General features: G+C 41.3%; 1 protein-coding gene across 1 annotated transcript in view; it reads left to right on the top strand.

Annotated features, from left to right (window-relative positions):
• LOC119422489 (septin-9) overlaps positions 1-20644 on the top strand; it is a 125562-nt gene that overhangs the window by 59156 nt on the left and 45762 nt on the right. The window lies entirely within an intron of this gene.

Below are 20644 nucleotides of genomic sequence, written 5' to 3'. Positions count from 1 at the left end.
GAGGTGTACCGCAAACCCACCCACACAGACCAGTATTTGCAGTTTGACTCCCATCACCCTTTGGAGCACAAGTTAGGAGTCATCAGGACTCTGTATCACAGAGCAGACAGCACCCCCACTAGCTCGGGAGCCAGGCAGAAGGAGAAATCCTACACAAAACAGGCTCTAGAGCAATGTGGATATCCTAACTGGGCCTTCCTGAAAGCAGAGAAGAAACCCAAACAGGACTCCAGTCAGCCATCAGGTGAAAAGGAGGAACCCAGACCCAGACCAGTGGTCATTCCGTATGTTGAGGGGGTATCAGAGAAACTGAGACGTTTATTTTCTAAACATAATGTCCCAGTGGCTTTTAAACCCCAAAATACATTACGGCAAAGACTGGTTCATCCCAAAAATCCAGTCCCCCGGCACAAACAGAGTAATGTTGTGTATGCTGTTCAGTGTCAGGAGGGCTGCGATCAGTCTTACATCGGGGAAACTAAACAGCCACTGGCCAAAAGGATGGCCCAGCACAGAAGATCAACATCATCAGGCCAGGATTCTGCGGTCTACACTCATCTCCAGGCCAGCGGTCACTCTTTCAAGGATGAAGATGTTCACATCCTGGACAGAGAGGAACGATGGTTTGAGAGAGGAGTAAAGGAGGCCATCTTTGTGAAAAGAAATCGTCCATCATTAAACAGGGGTGGAGGCCTCCGGGTTCAACTGTCCCCCTCTTACAATGCTGTGATTGCTAGTATCACTCAGCCCTCTGTGAGTAGTAAACAGCCATCCGTGTTCTAATGACCCATTGTTAGGCTGATGGTCCTTCTTGAGCATGTGATCAGCTGGTTTTGGTTGTCAGCAGCAAACTGGTTGATCCACTCTGAGAAGGTGCTATGTAAGAGACTTACATACTGACTGAGGAAGTCTCTTGGATGAGAGACGAAACGTTTCTAGATTTTTTTTGCTTTTTTTTTTTTTTTGAATGTCCAGAGGACCAGATTGAACTTTTTCGGATTACAATTGGGACAATAAAACTTCTATAAAATGTGGGTGTAGGTGGTTGGGGGGGGGTGGGGGGGGGGGGGGGGGCTCTCCTTTTGCAGTTAAAATGAAAAATAAAAGTCACAGCAACATTGTAAAATTGATATCAACCAGCAAACCAAAAGATTTATAACTTAAAGAGCTACATTTTTTGAAGACAAAGAAAAAGAAAACCCGCCAACAATGTTTTCACACTATTTACCCTCACAAAGTGAGGGAAAGGAAGCTACAAATACATTACATTATTTCCACCTTTGACACATTTCAAAATAAACGACACAATAAGATAAAATTCATAAACATATTGACACAGTAAACAAATATTTCCATGTACATTTTTTTTTAACTCACTTACAGTTGCAGTATCAGTGAGCCCAGTATCAGTGTTGCAAAGGATGACTGCACTGCAATAAATCATAGCCCAATATATTTCAAGTACAGTAGTCCCTCATTTATTGCGGGGGTTATGTAACTGAAAATCCACCACCACCGCCGCTGCAATAAGTGAAAATCTGCATAGTATTGATGTTATATTTATATATATATATATATTTAAAGTCTTTATAAACCCTTCCTACAATCTTTCAATGTTCTAAACTCTTAAACTTACGTTATTTTAACAACATACATATATGTAGCTACTAAATTTCACTCACCAGCTCTGCAGAACAGCAGCATTTCAGTTCTGCTCGGTTCCAGTTCGACTCGGTTCTGGTCTGACTCACTGCAGACCTACCCTGCAGCGATGAAGCCCACAATGTTCTAAACTCTTAAACCTACGTCATTTTAACTACTGTATAATTTTACTTACCAGCTCTGCAAAAACAGTGGCTCGGTTCCGGTCTGGCAGACCTCCCCTGCTGGTTCTGCTCCAGTTTTGTGCAGCCCTTTAGCACCAAAACACATTTTGGAGGGAGCCAGACTTTCAGAAGTCCAGCACGGGACCAGATGGTGGTCCGACTGAGTCCAAATCTGGATGAAAAAAGTCCCGGTGGCATCCAGAGAGAAGCCAAACCTATGGCAACATGTCCCGGCTTGGAAGTCCTCATGGGCCGGCTAGCAGCTCTCAGATTCACTGATGAGTCTGGAAGTCCGGTTCTGCTCTGGTTCCCAGTGGGTTCCGTGCGGCTCTCTGCATCAGCTGGGTGCCAGAGTCACTGTATGAATAAGGACAGAAATTTTTCCGATCTGAGCAAAACTTTCCCTCTAGTATTTCAGCAGAAGGCAACGGGGCTTCTAGGCAGGGCCCTGTTGGCTTCTGAGAAGTGTAGTTGTTATGAGCGTAGATACAATGGAGGTTTATTAAGAGAAAACTACAAAATGGCTGCGCCGGTCCAAAGTATTTTATTTTTTCGTTCACTTTTTACTGTACAGTACTGTATCCAGTACTGTCACAATCACGTGAGTAATATTAAAGTTGACAATCAGGTGTCCTGAACAATTATTTAAATTATTTTTTCTAGTGTTCAATCTTACGTTGAAAAACCGCGAAAGAGCGAGTCTGCGAAAGTCGACCCACGAAGTAACGAGGGACCACTGTACCATGCATTTGTGTTCTGCTAATAATATTATATTTGGTCAATCCAAAATACTCTCACTGGCTTTCATATTCACACCTGGTGTGTTGATGGGAAAATGTGGGTTTGTCGCATGAAGACGTGACAATTGTTTTAACACCAGATGTCCATCCTGACCCAACCACAGACCACCGAGCTACCACAGCCCTCTGTGTGGAGCAGAGAGCTGCCATGCAGGGCACCCATGGGAGTCTTAGGTTATCCTTACCTTTCCCATCCAAATATACATGTATATCACTATCCTAAATAATAAACATTATTGAACATTGTAAATTTTCTAATAATGGGCAGTCCTTGTGAACAGAAATACCTTTATGCCAAATTTAAACAGAATAAATTTTGTTTAAGACAATCCCTTCATTTCATCTTAAACTCCTCACACAGGTTTCAATGAGGTTAAGATATCTTCAAGTTAAAGGAAACATGGTAATATTAGTTGTGGGATAGATTTTATGAAGTCATCAAGTAACTAGCTGCTCTCAAAACATTAACTGTTCCATAAAAAACGTTGGTTACTTACTGTAACCCCAGATTCTATGAGTATAGGCTTTAAGGCCATTCGCTAGTGGGTTTCATCCCGTCACGCAAAGCGTAGCACTGAAAACTTTAGTCCATGCCCACCTGTCGTGTGGGCCCCACCCGGTCCGTATAAATTACGTTGAGAGCAGGTAATCGGCTCCCAAATAGCTTTTTCTTCAGCTATTTAGGAGCCAGTGAGGCCCAGGAGCTTAAAGGGCTATGCCTATACTCATAAAATATGGGGTTACAGTACATAACCAATGTTCTATTTCATATAGGCTTCGCCCTATAAGGCCATTTGCTAGTGGGTTAAAAGGCGAAGCAGGATGTTGTCTATGTCTCACTAGGTCCGTTCAGACACCATATGAAGCGCCCGCTTGCACCAAAAAACATTTCATCACTCAGCCCTCCATGTACGTAATTACGCGCTGCATAATTACGCGTACCATGCACAGACGCGCGCTGCGTAATTTACGCATTCTGTGTACATGGGCGCCCTGGAGAGAAAAGTTATTGACGGGGAAAAGGGGAGAGACTGAAAACACAGAACGGAGCAGATCAACAGCTCTTCAATATGAACAGGTTAATGATAAATGAACTGATTAGTAATCAAATGAACTGATTGGTAACAGTAGTCATGAACTGATTAGTAACATTAGAACAAGACCAACAGTCACAAACTTGTGACTGATAATAAATATCTCACACTGTGATTGCATGCAGTCAGATGTGAGTTTAAACGAAATTCCATGAAAACAATAAGATTCATTCCGTTAAGGCGCTGAGAACAGAATGCGCCATGGAACGAGCCGACACATCACGCAGATAGAAGCAAATATATGAGCAGGGCTATGACCATGCAGCCACAGTGTAAATTTCCATAAATACGTTACTTCGCCATATAAGTTGCATCTATTATGTGTCACCACTGACAACCCGGAAATGTGGGTCGGTGTTGTGCTAAAAATCTATGGGCTGCCAAATGGTGGCCGCGGGAGCATGCACGGAAGGACATTAACAAGAATTTAACAAGATTAACACTTAAAAACAATTATTTGTTTGCTCAAAATTATAGTAAAGGTGTGTCTCAGTCTAACTTTACTTAATAAATGCACTTCAATGGTCAAATTAGCTGTATTTTCAAAAGCCAATACACGGAAGTAGCGTGCACGGAAGGAGTCGCTGTGCATTTCTTAGAAATTTAACAAGATAAACACCTAAAAACAATTATTTGTTTGCTCGACTTTATAGTAAAGGTGTGTCTCAGTTGAACTTTTCCTTAATAAATGAACTTCAATGGTCAAATTAGCTGCATTAGCAATTAGCTGGTCAAAGCAGATGGCCGCTTGTCCTGAGCCTGGTTCTGCTGGAGGTTTCTTCCTTTTAAAAGGGAGTTTTTCCTTTCCACTGTTGCCACTTTGCTTGCTCAGGATGGGAGACTGCAACGAAGCCAAGATTCAACTTGTCTGCTGGATTCCTTAGATAGAGAACTTTACTAATTGGCTTTTATGTATGTGAATGTTCCTGTAAAGTGCCCTGAGACAACTTTGTTGTGATTTGGAGCTATATAAATAAACTGAATTGAATTGAATTGAATTGCATTTCGCCAGGGCGCTGCAGCAAAATGAAGCTGATTTGACGGTTGATCCAGGCGAGCTGGACAAATGTGGCAAGCCGATTGTGTCATTAATTGCCACTTTTACCTGTTACATGACACAGTGACATGCCATAGTCCTCAAATGCCATCTAGCTGCTGAAAATGGTAGTGTTCAATATTTTTGGTCATAATTATTGAAAACAATCATCTCAGCCAAAAATTGGTTTATAAACATGGGAAAAAATATCCATAAATGCTGCTTTGGTATATAAGTCACAGGGCATGCAAATTATACAAAAAAAACTGTGACTTATAGGCCAAAAAATATGATAATAATGTATTTTTCTGTGTGCGGGTTTGTTTCACCATTAGCAAACTATCTCACGAGCCACTGGGTGGATTTTAGTTAAACTTTCAGAATGGAACGAAACTCTCAGAACAGAATTACTGACTGCACATCTACACATTTAACTTTCAGAGCCAGCAAGATTCAACTTATGAGCCACAGCAAACACAAAAATATCTACATTTGGTTCAATAGTGTCATAATACTGATTCAAAACAATCAACTTTGAACGGACTTAAACATTTTTCTCAGTGACAGTTGAAATTAGCATTTGCTTTTAAAAAACTGAAACTAACACCTGGGTATTTAAGCTAGTTCCTGACTCTAAATTAGAACAAGGTTGTGGTTATGTCAAGTTCCTGTTTGTTAAAGTGACGAAGCAACAAATTCCCCTGTTTCAATATTTCAGGGCAGAGACAGATCCAGGTTGCTGGTTCATCAGTATCTGGGAATTTATTTTGAGTTCATCCGAAAAGTATTTGTAATTTCTTTTTCTCCAGCTGTTTTATTTTCCGCACATTATTTGTTAGGCAATATTAGAATAAAAATAAAAAGGATACAAGGTGTTTTTCCATTCTATCATTTTTAATAAACACTTTGTAAAGCACTATTAAATATGATAATCACACAAAATATGTATGTGCTGCTGAGGCTCACCTACTGTACAGTAAATTAACAAGGCAAGGAGGAATCTGTGTTTTCAATTCAATTCAATTCAAAAATACTTTATTCATCCCAGAGGGAAATTATATGTTGTGGTAACTCATCATCCTGGTTTCATTAAAGAGTTGTTATAGATGCTGATGGCTGTGGGCAGGAAAGATCTCTTGTAGCGGCCTGTCCTACAACTTTATTCCAATCACATCAATTGTGCATGAAGACAGGGCTAAAAGTACATCAAACAGAGCTGGAACAAGGTCTCCTACCAGCATTGTTGGTAAATATAAAGTTATAAAGTCAGCCCAAATGATCTTTATCAGCTGAACACACAAAAATTCCTTATGGCAACACAATGAAGAATAATCAAATAGGATAAGTTATCCATACATCAGACCAGACTTACAGTCTCTGATACATTCAGCATGCTAACAAAAGAAACAAGAATAGATCGTAAAGGGCTGTATTTGGCAAAGGGTGGCACGGTTGTGCAATGGGTAGAGCTGTCACCTTTCAGTGAGAAGGTTGCTGGAATGAATCCTAGCCAGGGACCTTTCTGGGTGGAGTTTACATGTTCTCTCTGTGCATGCGTGGGTTTTCTCCGGGTACTCCAGTTTCCTCCCACAGACCAAAAACATGCATGTTAGACTGATTGGTAACTCTAAATTGTCTCTAGGTGTGAGTGAAAGAGTGAATGGTTGTTTGTCTCGTTTGTCTATATGTGTCCCTGTGAAGGACTGGAGACATGTCCAGGGTGTCCCCCTTCTCGCAGTGACTGCTGACCCCGGTTACGTGAAAAGGAAGAAGTAGGTAAAGATGATGGATGGATAGATAGATGGATGATGGATGGATGGATTTCGCAGAAACCAAATTTTAAACAGTTGGCAATGGTCTAAAACTGCTTAATATTTAATGATGTATCGATGACTAGAAAAGAGTTTAGATACCAACAATATAATTTCAGAGTTGTGTAAAGTAACAAGCATTGCTGGAGGAAATTTCTGCCAACAGGGAGTTGAGATGAAGAGAAAACTTGCAAGAACAACAACAGCCTAATTATGAAACATGCACTCCTAATCAGAGGACTCAGACATTAAAGTAAATGGACTGTACTTCTATGACTCCTTTCTATCTGATCAAGAAACTCAAAGCTCTTTACAACACAATCTGTGAACACAACACACACATTCATACAGCACTCTACTAGCTCTATACAAAGACTAATCAGTGCTTCATCACATTCATACACAGATGGGACACGCATCGGAGGCAATGAGGGTTCAGTGTCTTGCCCAGGGACACTTCAGCATGTGACTGCTGGTGGAATCAAACCCCCAATTTTCCCACTGGAGGATGACTGCTCTAACCATTCAGCCACAGCTGCCCCAATCTGGTTGGAAGCACTGGTTGTTGTTGGCCTTTGATACAATTCAATTCATCCATCCATCCATCCATTATCTTTACCCGCTTATTCCATTTTGGGTCACGGGGGTCACTGGTGCCCATGTCCAGCAATCACTGTGCGAGGGGCGGGGTACACCCTGGATGGGTCGCAAGTCCATCACAGGGCCACATAGAGACAAACGAGCCAAACAACCATTCACTCTCTCACTCACACCTAGGGACAATTTAGAGTTACCAATCAGCCTAACATGCATGTTTTTGGTCTGTGGGAGGAAACCGGAGCACCCGGAGAAAACCCAACCATGCACGGAGAGAACATGCAAACTCCACCCAGAAAGGCACCTGGACCGGGGTTTGAACCAAGGACCTGCTCGCTGAGAGGCAGCAGCTCTACCAGTTGCGCCACCGTGCTGCCCACCATTCAATTCAATTCTGTTTATTTATATAGCACCAAGTCACAACAGAAGTCGTCTCAGGGCACTGAACATAAACATTCATATATAAAAAATAATTTAACACTATTTATTTGAGGAGCAGACTGCTTTGAATTTAACTCCATCACAGAACTCTTATCTTGAGCAAGCATGAAGGCGACAGTGGAAAGGAAAAACTCCCTCATGAGGAAGAAAACTTTAGCAGAACCAGGCTCAGGGCAAGTGGTCATCTGCTTCGACCGGCTGGGTTTGAGAGGAACAGATACACAATGGCAGGTCAACAATCATGTTAAAATAGAAATAGTATCAAATTAAAACTATTTAATTTTAACAATTCATTTAAGGAAATTGACCTGTCCAGGGTGTACCCCGCTCCTCGCACAGTGATTGCTGGACATGGGCACCAGCGACCCCCGTGACCCAAAATGGAATAAACGGGTAAAGATAATGGATGGATGGATTTAAGGAAATTAGGTCAATTTGTCCTCTAGTAGTCTAATCTTCAGACAGCATGACAAGCCAACTCTAACTATAGGATTTATCAACAAGGAAAGTCTTAAGTCCAGTCTTAAAACTGGACAATGTGTCAGCCTCACAGACAGAAACTGGAAGTTGGTTCCACAAGAGAGGAGCCTGATAACCGAAAGATCTTCCTCCCATTCTGTTCTTGGAAACTCTAGGGACCACGAGTAAACCTGTCGTCTGAGAGCGAAGTGCTCTGTTAGGAAAATAAGGAACAATGAGATTTTGAATATAAGATGGAGCTAGGTTGTTGAGAGCTTTGTAGTTTAGAAGTAATATTTTGAATTATATTCTGGATTTGACAGGGAGCCGGTGGAGAGAAGCTAAAACTGGATAATTATGATCTCTCCTACTAACTCCAGTTAAGACTCTGGCAGCAGCATTTTGGATCAACTGAAGACGTTTTAAAGAAGTATTTGGACACCCAGATAATAAACCATTGCAATAGTCCAGTCTAGACGTGACAAATGATGAGACAGATTTCTGCATCATTTTTAGATAAGATGTTACTAATTTTAGTGATATTACGCAGGTGGAAGACGGCGGTAACATTTTTAATGTGGGGGATAAAAGACATGTCCTGATCAAAAATGACACCAAGATTTTTAACATTAGAACTGGAGGCCAGATTAATGCCATCTAAGGAGGGAGAAAGACTGAAAAATTAATTCCTAAGTTGCTCAGGTCCAAAACCTCAGTCTTGTCTGTGTTCAAAAACAGAAACATTAGGGTCATCCAGATATAATACAGACTGTGGAGGGATTTAATAATGATTTTAATATAATGAACAAAAGACCATAGATCCATTTCATCCCCTGCTTGTTCTTGTGCAGGATCACAGCGACCTGCTCGGTATAGGTCAAGAAACTCAACATGCATGTGCGCACAGGGAGAACATGAAGTTTGCATGCAGAAAGATCACAGTCAGGAGTCGAACTTGCAACCGTCTTGCTAACCAACTGTGTCACTGTGCAGCCAACACAAGACCACAGGGGGCAACACCAAGAACCATTTAGGGAGGGAGTGGTGGCGCAGAGGTTAGAGAGGTGGGCCTGTGAACCGAAGATCGCCGGTTCACGCCCCGGCCCCGACAACATCAAAATTGTGGGTGGGGTAGGTGACACACCCACACTTGCCCCCACCCTCATTCGCCCCACTCTGTGCCCATGAGCAAGGCCCTTAACCCCCACCATGTGCTCCCTAAACAGGTCTCTCTTGAAAATAAGTTTGCGTGGCTCAATGAGACTACCTGTATAAATAAAGCCTAAATGAAAAAAAAAGTTTAAGACCAAACTTCCTTCCAGGTCATCACAATATTCTGATTTAAAAGGTGTTTACTCCAAAATGTTCCAAGAGTCCTGATGAAGCTGCCCGACTCAAACTCTAACCTGCACAAAGATTAGCTTCACAGAAATGATTGTGTTTGGAAAACTGTCTGTTGAACCATTAGAAATGACACAGGAGGCCTTTATTTTGAAATCTATTTCCCACTCTCACACAAAGGTATTTGAGGATTTTGGCTAAGCAGGTATCCTTCAATGTGAAAAAGAAAGGCCTCTTTGTTTACTGCACTATTTTGAGGGTTCAAACACACAAAACATCAGTTTCTTCAGTCACGTTCCAGAAACCACATGAGCACATGTGCAGTCACAAATAAAGCAACGTTAGAGTAAATGCACACAAAGTGTTGGAGCGTTCCCTCATCCTGCTGCTCAGCTTTACCTCCCCAACTCTGCATTCAGGCCTAATTACTAGAGAGGGCTGTGGTCGTGTCTTTAACACGACAGCCCACTGCCGTCCTGTGAAAGAGCAGGGACAGTTACATACCTTCATAAAGATATATTTAAACCAAAGCTCAGACACATGGCAGGCCTTTCAGGGAGGGAACGTCTGACTATTTAAGCAAATGCAATTAAAGCATGGATCCAAACTGCATCCAGACTTTTGCAATATTTTTTTTTTTTCTGCTAGCGTTGCCAAATATTGTCAGAAAAACAAGTAAAATAAATATAAATAAATAACACATGATGAGATGAAAAGATGCTGCATTAAAACATTTAACAAGTAGTTTGGGGGGCGAATGCCAAGGAGATCAACAGAAGGGAATAATGAAATAACATGCACAGACAAAAACGTAGTTTTTCAGACTGTGCACATGAGAATAGGTCATGATTCTTTTAAATCTGGACAATCAAAATGCAAATACGAGGCCTGTTGATCACTTGGAAGCCAGTACTCAGAGTTCAGCTGAAAATTCACACATTTTCCCTCTTTTGGGAATTTTCTTTAACCATCTAGTCTCTCAACGGTCACAGCTCAGACCTAACCTTAACCACCTCTCGCCCAGTTGCTGCTGGAGAAAGACACCAGTTTCCTGCAACCCTGTATTATGAAATTCTTTATCAAAAGGGCTCGTGAACGGTCGGCACAGATATTCAGACAATGGAAAAATAAAACACAGAAGCTGTTACTGCTAGGAGTAATAAGTGTCCTTTATTAACCTGCCACAGAAAACAGCCAAGCAAAAAAAACATGTACACTCTTAACACACAGATTGATATGAAATAACTTCTCACCGTGACACTGGCCGGGAAGTCGTTTTCGACCCAGGTAAAGAAGAATCACATCAAAATGGCGTATGGCACCAGCGCGCGTGCTGATTGTAGATGAACAGATGCTCGGATATATTCATCATTTAACACGGATTCCTCATTTTTCTGGACTGAATAAAACGTGCATTGAATTTAAGGAAATGCAAACGTGAGACGTCATTTATATTTGACCCATCAAAATGAATGCGGTCATTTATTTACAGAATCAAAATTTAACATCAAACATTTACATTAATTTGGCAAATTATGAAAATAACAACATAAGCAATCAATCAGGAAAATCATACGGCCATGATTTTTCCGTTGCTTCACCACAGACATTTATGAAACTGTACAATTATGATCTTTTACCCACACGGATGTGGATGAGCATTTTACACAGACATTTCTAAATATCTGGAAGAATATCTACTTGATAGAAAGTTTAAAGATGGGAAAGAAGTTTAGAGGGAGTAAAGATGGTATGGGAGGGGAAGTGTTCACCAGAATTGACACTCTCCGTCAGAACCCAGCTCTCCCCGGTACGCTTGGTAGGAAACTTGACTCGTTACCTCTCTGAAGTTAATCAGCAGATATGGAGCTCCGTTAACGCTACCTGTCCAGCGTCTCCTTAGGATGCTGTGAATCGTCAGAAGTAGTGGCGAGTGAAAATGTTATAATCCCATGGAACTCGGAAGAGCTCTGTTGTCATGTCAGGATCATCCCGTCTCTCACAGAACTGGTTGGACTGTGTATCCAGCAGAACTCCAACAGCACTCCATCAGAACTGAACAGAACTGTCCCAGAACTGTTCCAGCACCATCCCAGAGCTTCTAACAGAACTGTGTAGTTTACAGATCTCGAGCAGAGCTCAGTAGAAACTGAGTAAACCAGGAAGTACTGACATTTTAAAGAGCTGTTTCCCGGTTCACTTTTGGGAGTATTACCATTGGTCAGAACCGACCAGACGGGGTGTGTTTTGTGACGTAAGAGGTTAGAAGACAGCAAGAATTGTTATGGAAAGATCAGAAATGTTCTCACAGACAGAGAGAGTTTTGTTTTGGCGCGTTTCAGAAACAGGTGCCAAAAACCTCTATATTTATGTCTGAGAGGATTCTAAAAACATGCCAACAACTTGTTTTGCGTTTGACTCCAACCTTGGACCAACTTACACTTGCTCATTCAAAAGCAGAAATCAGAAAAGGCATAATTACTCTGTAACAGCTTTGACATGAGTTCTAACTTTGCGTGAGAAAAAATCATTACACAGTTAATAAAATTGATTAGTTCACTGCAACATCTAAAATGGTTTGAACTAAGACACTTTGATTATCAACATTTGTAAAATAGTAATGATAATAAAACAGAGAGTGTTCTTTTCACTTGAATCTTCAAGAGAGAAAGTCTCAGGATGGGTGAACCTGTATTTCTGGATTCAAATCAATGAAATGACAGTTCCTGTCCCACAAGGTTCTTAAGGTCAAGATTTTTGACCTTAGACTTAGTTTTTGACATGGGCCTAGTCCACTACATGATCCATCACAGGACTTCCGACTTCCTGTGTTTGCTACATTTCTTATATACCTTCCCTGATCGCGTGAGAGCAGTGATGGTTGCCAGGAGGGCAGATTTAATTAAATCTGTTTTCCCTTCATCAAAGCAGTCTGTGCAACAGAGCGATGGTTTCATGAAAAACATGTCCTTCAAAACCTGGGTCACTGTAACCTGAAGATTGGGCCCGATCTTCTGGCTAGAGCATCCCCAGAGAACTTTAATTACTCCAAAACGCATCTGCAGCACAGGAATGACTGAATAAGCAGATAAGCTGCATCAAAAGTGAGTATAAGTGTGTTTAAATAAGTGTAATATAGGTATAGATTGACATAAAAGCATTAAAATAATCATTTCTATATCATTCCACCCTTGCTTTTATGGCAATTTTAGACATTTAATTCTGAATAAGTAACACACACAAAATGTATATGTTTGAATAGGCATAAAGGCAACTTAACACCTTATATCATTCCACCCTTTTGCCTTTATGACATGTAAAACATAATTCTACAATACAACTTTTTAGTTTTGAAAATGCCATCCCTTTAAGTTGAACTCTAAACGATCTCTGACCTCTGAATGGTCGAGTTCTCCTGCAATTGAAATTGTTCTGGGACTTTATCCTAAATAAACTCACTCACACAGTTAAGAAAATCCAGATTGTTCAAACCCCTGGAACGTTTGATTCATTACATTCCCACTGACACGATCATTGTAAATCAAAACACCTGGTAGGTGTTCAGATTATAGTTTTTTTTTTTTTTTCACCAAACCATGTACCAGCTGTATTATAAATTTCCTGATTAATTCTTTTTAAAACCCTCATAATATAAAAACAAGTTCCCAAAATACACAAAGTTAATACAGAGATACATAGATCAAACTAGTTATTCTTCTTTTCACTAAACAAACAAAAGGGATACTGCATATATTTTGCGCCGTAGATAATATTCCTGCGAATATATCCCACCCATGGTGAGCCGACGCCTATACTATTAGTTTTAGCCATATGTAAAAACCTTTCTTTGAGCCATGCAGGTGGACACTGTTAGATCAGACACGTTTAGACTTATGAGACTTGATCATTTCAGTCAACTCTATGGACTCATTCAATGCGCATTTTAAATGATCCAGAGAGACTCGCCATGGAATAAGACGAGATTCAGAACTATAATTAGTCAAACGATAAGTCTGGTTGTTCCGAGTTCACAGATGTACACCACACACACATCCAGAGAAAGGCACCTTAGGTACTTTTTATTGTTGCTCTAACCTAGTTCATGAGTCTAATCACACAATACCTTGTCTCTGGTTAAACATGGGTTAACATGATTAGTTTCAACATACATATCACTCTTTTATCAGCTGTCTCACATAGTTGCATGTTATATGTGAGATTTGTCTGTGGCTCAAACCACTCACCCTGTACTTTTATTTATTTTTTTAAAAACCAGTGTCCTTGTACAGTTATTAAAGGCAAAATGTGATATTTGCATAACTGTGGTTGCCTTTATTACATTTTGTCAATTCAGGTTTTAAATGTTCCATACTCTCCTCCACTTATGATGATTCGATGTAGTGACACCACCCTCTGGCAGGGCTCCTCCTGCAGCTGTACAAAAAAAAACTGCAAGGTACACAGGAAAACAAGTTCAAAGCTTCAATTATGTTGGAGAGCACTTTTTCTGTGCTCCCCCACATCTTTGGCTGCAAGTTTATTTCTTTTATCAGTATTTTGACCGTTTCTTCTTGAGTCATGACAACTGATGGTATCCAGAACCTTTCTTGAGTAACTGCCAACGAAGCACGTCTCCTCCTTCTCTTTAATTGGCAGTAAAAATCAAACTTCGTTCTCCTTTTTTTTTTCTTTCTTTCATCTGGTTTAGCATGTACCGTTCCCACACATGTTACACAGTGGGGTTTCCACACAATTCTAATCTGACATCCAAGGTACCACTGGGATGGTTTCCCTGTGGTAGCATGCCAAAAGTCACTTTGCACTCAGATCTTGCTTGCATCTTTTTTTTTTTCAACCAAAGTGAACACCTGATCCTCCTCCACGACACGTCCTGGTGTTGCTGATGAGGCGTTGTCCATCTGCAACAAGGCACGTGATGCCCAAACAGCCTGCACTCCGATCTGACTTGGCACCTTGTCACCAGCTCCTCGGGGCGACCTTGATCGTCCAAACAACCAAGACCAGGAGAGCATCCAGCTGTGGAAGCAAGAAAACTGCTTTTCAACAAAAAGAGAGAAGAATTAGTTTTCTCTTTAATAACACTTATGAATTGGTACATTTACCCATTTTTCCTTCTCCTGCCTCTGGGATATGGCAGACCCAGACCAATTTTATAGCTTGAATTTGACCTGAAATCACTGTCACTGGCTCTAGAGTCCTCAGACCCAGGAGTTGCTAATTGGTTCTTTTTTTTTTCTCACAGGCAGCTCTGGAGTATCATTCAATTGAAACACAGCCTGCAACAAATTTACTTTTCAGTTTGTCAAATCATGTCTTTCATTTTCTCAGCATTTCTTTTTTTTTTAACAGTTCATCCATTCTCTTAATCAGCCCAGCAGCTTTGTGGGTGATAAGGAAATATGATAAATCCATTCAACACGTTTTCCAGTAAAATGGGTCCCATTATCTGTATCTGAAGGGGACCCTCATAAAATTATTTCATCATACTAAGACTTTTTAAAGTAGATGTCTGATTTGCATATTTACAAAGATGAGTCACCAACACACCTGAATATGTATCTACAGCCGTATATACATATCTACACCCCTGTGACATGGCAAAGGGCCAATGAAATCCGTTTGCCAGATCTGATATGGTCCCTTTCCCCTATTTATCTCTGCATTTTACTATTGTGACTCTCTCTCTTCTAATGCTGCATGCTTCACATCGTTGTATTTGCAGTTTCATCATCTGTCTTGTTCTTACAACTAATCAAACAATTCTTCATACATAACCACTTCATGCAAAAAGTGTCAATAATTAACTTTATTTATTAAAAAGAAATCCTTCTTCTAGTCTTGGCCCCACTCAAAATGTTTAACTCATCAGTTTTCAAAACTGAGATGTTAACTTTTTCCACAGAACCCCTCTTGAAAAGAGCTGAACTTTCACTTTAAATGTGAAACATCTGCAAAACAAGATGGTGAAATTCTTTTTATCTCAGATATTTTTGGATACTTCTAGAGTTGTTTTTAGATGCTGTCAAAACTATAGCTGCAGGTAAACCATTTATAAACAACATACAATGCACTTTCTTCCAAACAACATATTTATTTCTAGACATTTCAAATCCACCCTTTTCTTCTTAAACCATCTTGACTTTAGGCATTTTAAAATCAATATCACCTTCAAGTTTTGGGGCTTTTTAATTTAACGTCAAGATCTGGGCTCTCTAATTCTGGACCTTTGATGTTCAATGTTTGACAATATCTGCTTTTCAGAGTGTTGATGTCAACTTTTGGACCCTACTTTTTGCCCCTTTTAATCCAAATAATGGCTTCCAGCCCTCAGCTCTTCAGCTGACACATCATTCATCTCAGCTGCATGCACTCCTGCCTGCATTAATGCCCTCCAGAAAGCAGAACGGGTAGGTTCCTGCATGTTTTTCTGGCCGTCCCTTCTCGGCCCACGACCCATGGGTTGGCCAAATGATTTTTTCACAGCTTTCAGCTCTGTGAACGCACAGCGAGCGCATTCCTCAGCACATCTCTGCTCGCACTCCCACAGGGTCACCCGATGACCCTGTAAATCAGCACAAACTTCAAACAACGGTCTCGAGTCTTGCAAAGCTCTGACTCGATGCGCTGAATTCATTACCTGACCTCCACCTTTGTCTAACAGTCTCGAAACTCGAGCATCTGTGGGTTGTGATATTAAACTCGACGGATTCCATCCGTCAGCCAACCTTGCAACATAAGCTCCGACTCGCTCCGGCGAAACATCACGCTCTTTCTTCCTCCTTTTACGCCTGCATATATGACCGACCGCGCACTCAGCTACATTAATCAAGCGGTCTAGCTTGCACTCTGTCTGCGCATCAGATAACAACTGTTTTCGTTGTAAAAACTGTTTCTCTTTCTCCTGAACTTCCTCAACACATTTTTCTTTCTTTCTCTTAAATTTTCCTCGCAACCGGGACACCTGCTCCACCGCCCCGTCAGCTACACTGCTCATTCTCACAAACTGAGCACCGAGCCGTCCATTCAACAAGCAGGCGGTCCTCACATTCTTGTTTACTCCATTGAGCCTGTAATTGCATTTTCTGATTTTATGCTGAAGTCCTGTCACTGGTGCCATTTTTCTGACCTCTATTGCCTGCAAAAGTGGTCAAAACATCACTCGGACTATCTGCTTTCAGAAAAATTGTTCTAACAACTAAGATGAGCTTCTTCACACCTCTTCAAAAACAACAAAAACAACTGGGATGGGACTTCTTCCCATCCCGGTACAACTTTTTCTCTGTTCAGCTCACGCCTCCTCAGGCGTCTGAATAAACTTTTTTTTTCTCTGTTTTAAACTCTCACACAAAGGCTCGGGGCGTCCCCCTCACCTCTTAAACACAAAGCCAGGGTCGGATACCTCTTCCAACCCGGCACAACTATGCAACTCGCATCAACATTTCTCTCAACACTTTTTTTTTTTCCTTCGTTTGAATATGGTGCAGCCGTTCAGAATTATTTATTTAAATTCTTAACATCCCATCCTCGTCGCCAAAAATGTATTATGAAATTCTTTATCAAAAGGGCTCGTGAACGGTCGGCACAGATATTCAGACAATGGAAAAATAAAACACAGAAGCTGTTACTGCTAGGAGTAATAAGTGTCCTTTATTAACCTGCCACAGAAAACAGCCAAGCAAAAAAAAACATGTACACTCTTAACACACAGATTGATATGAAATAACTTCTCACCGTGACACTGGCCGGGAAGTCGTTTTCGACCCAGGTAAAGAAGAATCACATCAAAATGGCGTATGGCACCAGCGCGCGTGCTGATCCATCACAGGACTTCCGACTTCCTGTGTTTGCTACATTTCTTATATACCTTCCCTGATCGCGTGAGAGCAGTGATGGTTGCCAGGAGGGCAGATTTAATTAAATCTGTTTTCCCTTCATCAAAGCAGTCTGTGCAACAGAGCGATGGTTTCATGAAAAACATGTCCTTCAAAACCTGGGTCACTGTAACTTGAAGATTGGGCCCGATCTTCTGGCTAGAGCATCCCCAGAGAACTTTAATTACTCCAAAACACATCTGCAGCACAGGAATGACTGAATAAGCAGATAAGCTGCATCAAAAGTGAGTATAAGTGTGTTTAAATAAGTGTAATATAGGTATAGATTGACATAAAAGCATTAAAATAATCATTTCTATATCAAACCCCAAACAAGCAGAAGCAGAAAATAGACAGACAGATGTAAAGAGGTGTTGAGGTTTGTTGTACATCATCATCATCACTTTTATTGTCCCCTTGGGGAAATTTTCCTTTCAGCAAGTTGGAGAGAAATTTAAAACAACACATAAACAATCACACCACAAAATTGGCAAACAATTAAAAATCCATGTACAAATATCAATAAAACAGGCTGAACGACAAAATCAAGCCTGGTCACATTTAAAATGTATCTGAATAATGGCCTGGGTGATAAAAAAAATTCCTCCATCTATTGGTTCTTAATTTGGGCTGCCTGAATCTCTTCACAGATGGAAGGAGCTCAAATTTGTCATGGAGCTGGTGATTTGGAGAGTTAATAATGTGTTCTGCCTTTTGTAATACTCTCTTTTAAAAAAGTGGCTTTTAAATCAGGTCATTTAACTCCTACAATTACGCCGGCTACTTTTACAATTTGCTTGATCCTGTTCTTGTCTCTTGTTGATACACTGCCAAACCAGGTGATAAAAGCAAAAGTGAGTACAGATTCAATCAGAGAGTTGTAGAAAATGATCACCAGCTTTTTACACATCCCAAACTTATTCATTTTGCAGAAGAAGTGAAGTCTTTGATGAGCTTTCTGGTTAAACTTATCCATATTATCCACCTTATTCATACAGGTGGCAACATCATTTTTTAACAACTTCTAGCTGCAGCTGTGATCCATTTGTGCTATTGTTAAGTTTGGAAGAGAAAAAAAAACCCACATAGTTTCCTAAAGAAAGTGATGCAGAGGGTGAGAGAACGAGCCCCCAGTCTCAATCACAGAAGTGGCTCTGAGTTGTTCGGACCTGGAAGTCAACAGTTGTTGTCACGGCAACTCGCAACTGATTCAGAAGCACATTCAGTTTGATTTTCCCATGATTTTACACCTCTGTTTGGCAACTCACCTAAACTTTACCATTATTTTTATAGAACCAAAGTCCTGGATGCTGTGCTCCTGCTGGTTGACCCCCCCAGCTGCCTCTGGTTTCAGGGGTCAGGCTAAGTAAAGTTTGTTTTTGCTGTGTTTAGGAGAGTTGTACACTCTGTGTGCCCATGCTCTGTTTTGTGTCAAGAGACACCTTTGCAGTGGTTGTAACCAGCCTGCCTTGGAAACACACAGCATCACTCTGTGTGAGTAGGAACCTTGCAGGTGTTAGGATTAGGGGTTAGGGGCCAATGGTTGGGCTATTTGTGCTCCTTAGAATGGAGCTTTCCATCCAGATGAGATTCCTCAGCCTCTTTAGGACTCTTAAGTTTTCCAGACACTGCTTTGTGCCTTTTTAAACACTGTATGTGACTTGATTCACGACTTCTCATGTGTTGGAGGTCCTTTGGCAGAGTGAAAATGAAAACATCAGCTCCCTGTGGTGCATGCTGAAGGTTTAGAATTTCTCTGAGTGCTAATTGGACATCAGCTTTTACGTTCACTTGCATGACCTTCAAAACGACTGTGGAAATGATCAAAAGAGTCCAGGATCAAAGTGTGTTTGTCATAAATGTTGTTTGAATTCGTGTATGGTTTCAAACAGAAATCTGTGAAAAGATACTCATGACCAACTAGGGATTTTACTCCTGTTTAGATTCATGGACAAGGAATTTGGCAGCACATTTTTCATTTTTTTTAATTTACCCTTTATTTATACAGGTAGTCTCATTGAGCCACGAGAACTCATTTTCAAGAGAGACCTGTTTAGGGAGTAGATGGGAGAGACATCCCACTGGGAGGAGATAGGAAGTGGTTGAGAAAACTTTGATATTTCATCACCTGGATTATTTTATCACCACCTTCTTAACAAAGTTTCTTTGTCACTGCAAGCATTAGTCACTAAACCGGTCTCAGCTGCTTCAAGGACAGGCGATGAAACTGTACCCACTGCATCAAAAGCAAGATTTTCATCAGTATCTGCTAAAGAAGAGGTGCAGAAGTACACTCTTGTTCTTAACAATGTTCTAAACTCTCTGAACACTTTAAAAGAGCAACAAATTTCATGCTCAATCATCAGGTATCAAATCCAATAATTCTCAGTCAGGTCATCTGGACAGTTTATATTTCATAGAGACGTTTCACCCTCTATCCGGAGGGCTTCATCAGTCTGAGGAGTTCCAGTAAACTGTTTTCCCACCAAGCAGTAAACTTCTTAAGTGGATCAACCAGTTTGCTGGAGCTAAGATGGTTTCTGGGGGCCGTCCTGTCCCCCATCGACTACTACCAGGCAGGCAGCCACAGCGAAAGTGGTTCAAGGCAACAAAGTTCATGCTCAATCATCCAGGTATCAAATCCAATAATTCTCAGTCAGGTTTAAAAGAGCACAGTGAAAGAGAGCAGACAGACTGATGCTACGGTTACTGAGCCAATCAACATGCGGGGTTAGCCTGGCCATCGGGAGAACTGGGACATTTCCTGGTGGCCTGGCCCGCCCAGTGATCACCGAGGGGCTGGATCAAGGCTCAGTTCAGGTCGCGCTTGATTATTTTAAATAAACAATCCATAACATTCACTTGGGTATCCGGCTCACTGAAGCTCCCACAGTAGTGATAAGGAAAGGCAGAACCCATACCCCGCCCCCTCCTTTCTCTTTCTGCGGCTGTCTGTCATAGGTTGCGCACCCGCCTGTTGTGTGCCTCTGCTCTGCTGTGACAAACAGCCTCAGAAAGAGAAAGAAGGGGGGAATCCTTGGTGATCACTGAGCGGGCCAGGCCACCGGGAAATGTCCCGGTGCTCCCGATGGCCAGTCCGCCCCTCAGCACAATCCTCTGGTTGGTCGTCTTCCATCAATCAGCCAGTCGTGTGTCGTGTACAATCTTACGTTGAAAACCCACGAAAGAGTGAGTCTGTGAAAGTCGAATGACCAAGTATCAAGGGACTACTGTACTGGACTACTTGATCTAATGTGGCCACTAAGATCAGATTCTCATGCTCTAACACATAGGAGTCAAACTCAAGACCTGGGGGCCAAATGTGGCCCTTGTTGACATCTTATGTG

This window comes from Nematolebias whitei, chromosome 16 (assembly GCF_014905685.2).
Source record: "Nematolebias whitei isolate Nwh7 chromosome 16, NemWhi1, whole genome shotgun sequence".
Taxonomy (NCBI): Eukaryota; Metazoa; Chordata; class Actinopteri; order Cyprinodontiformes; family Rivulidae; genus Nematolebias; species Nematolebias whitei.
This window is presented reverse-complemented; position numbering and strand designations above follow the sequence as displayed.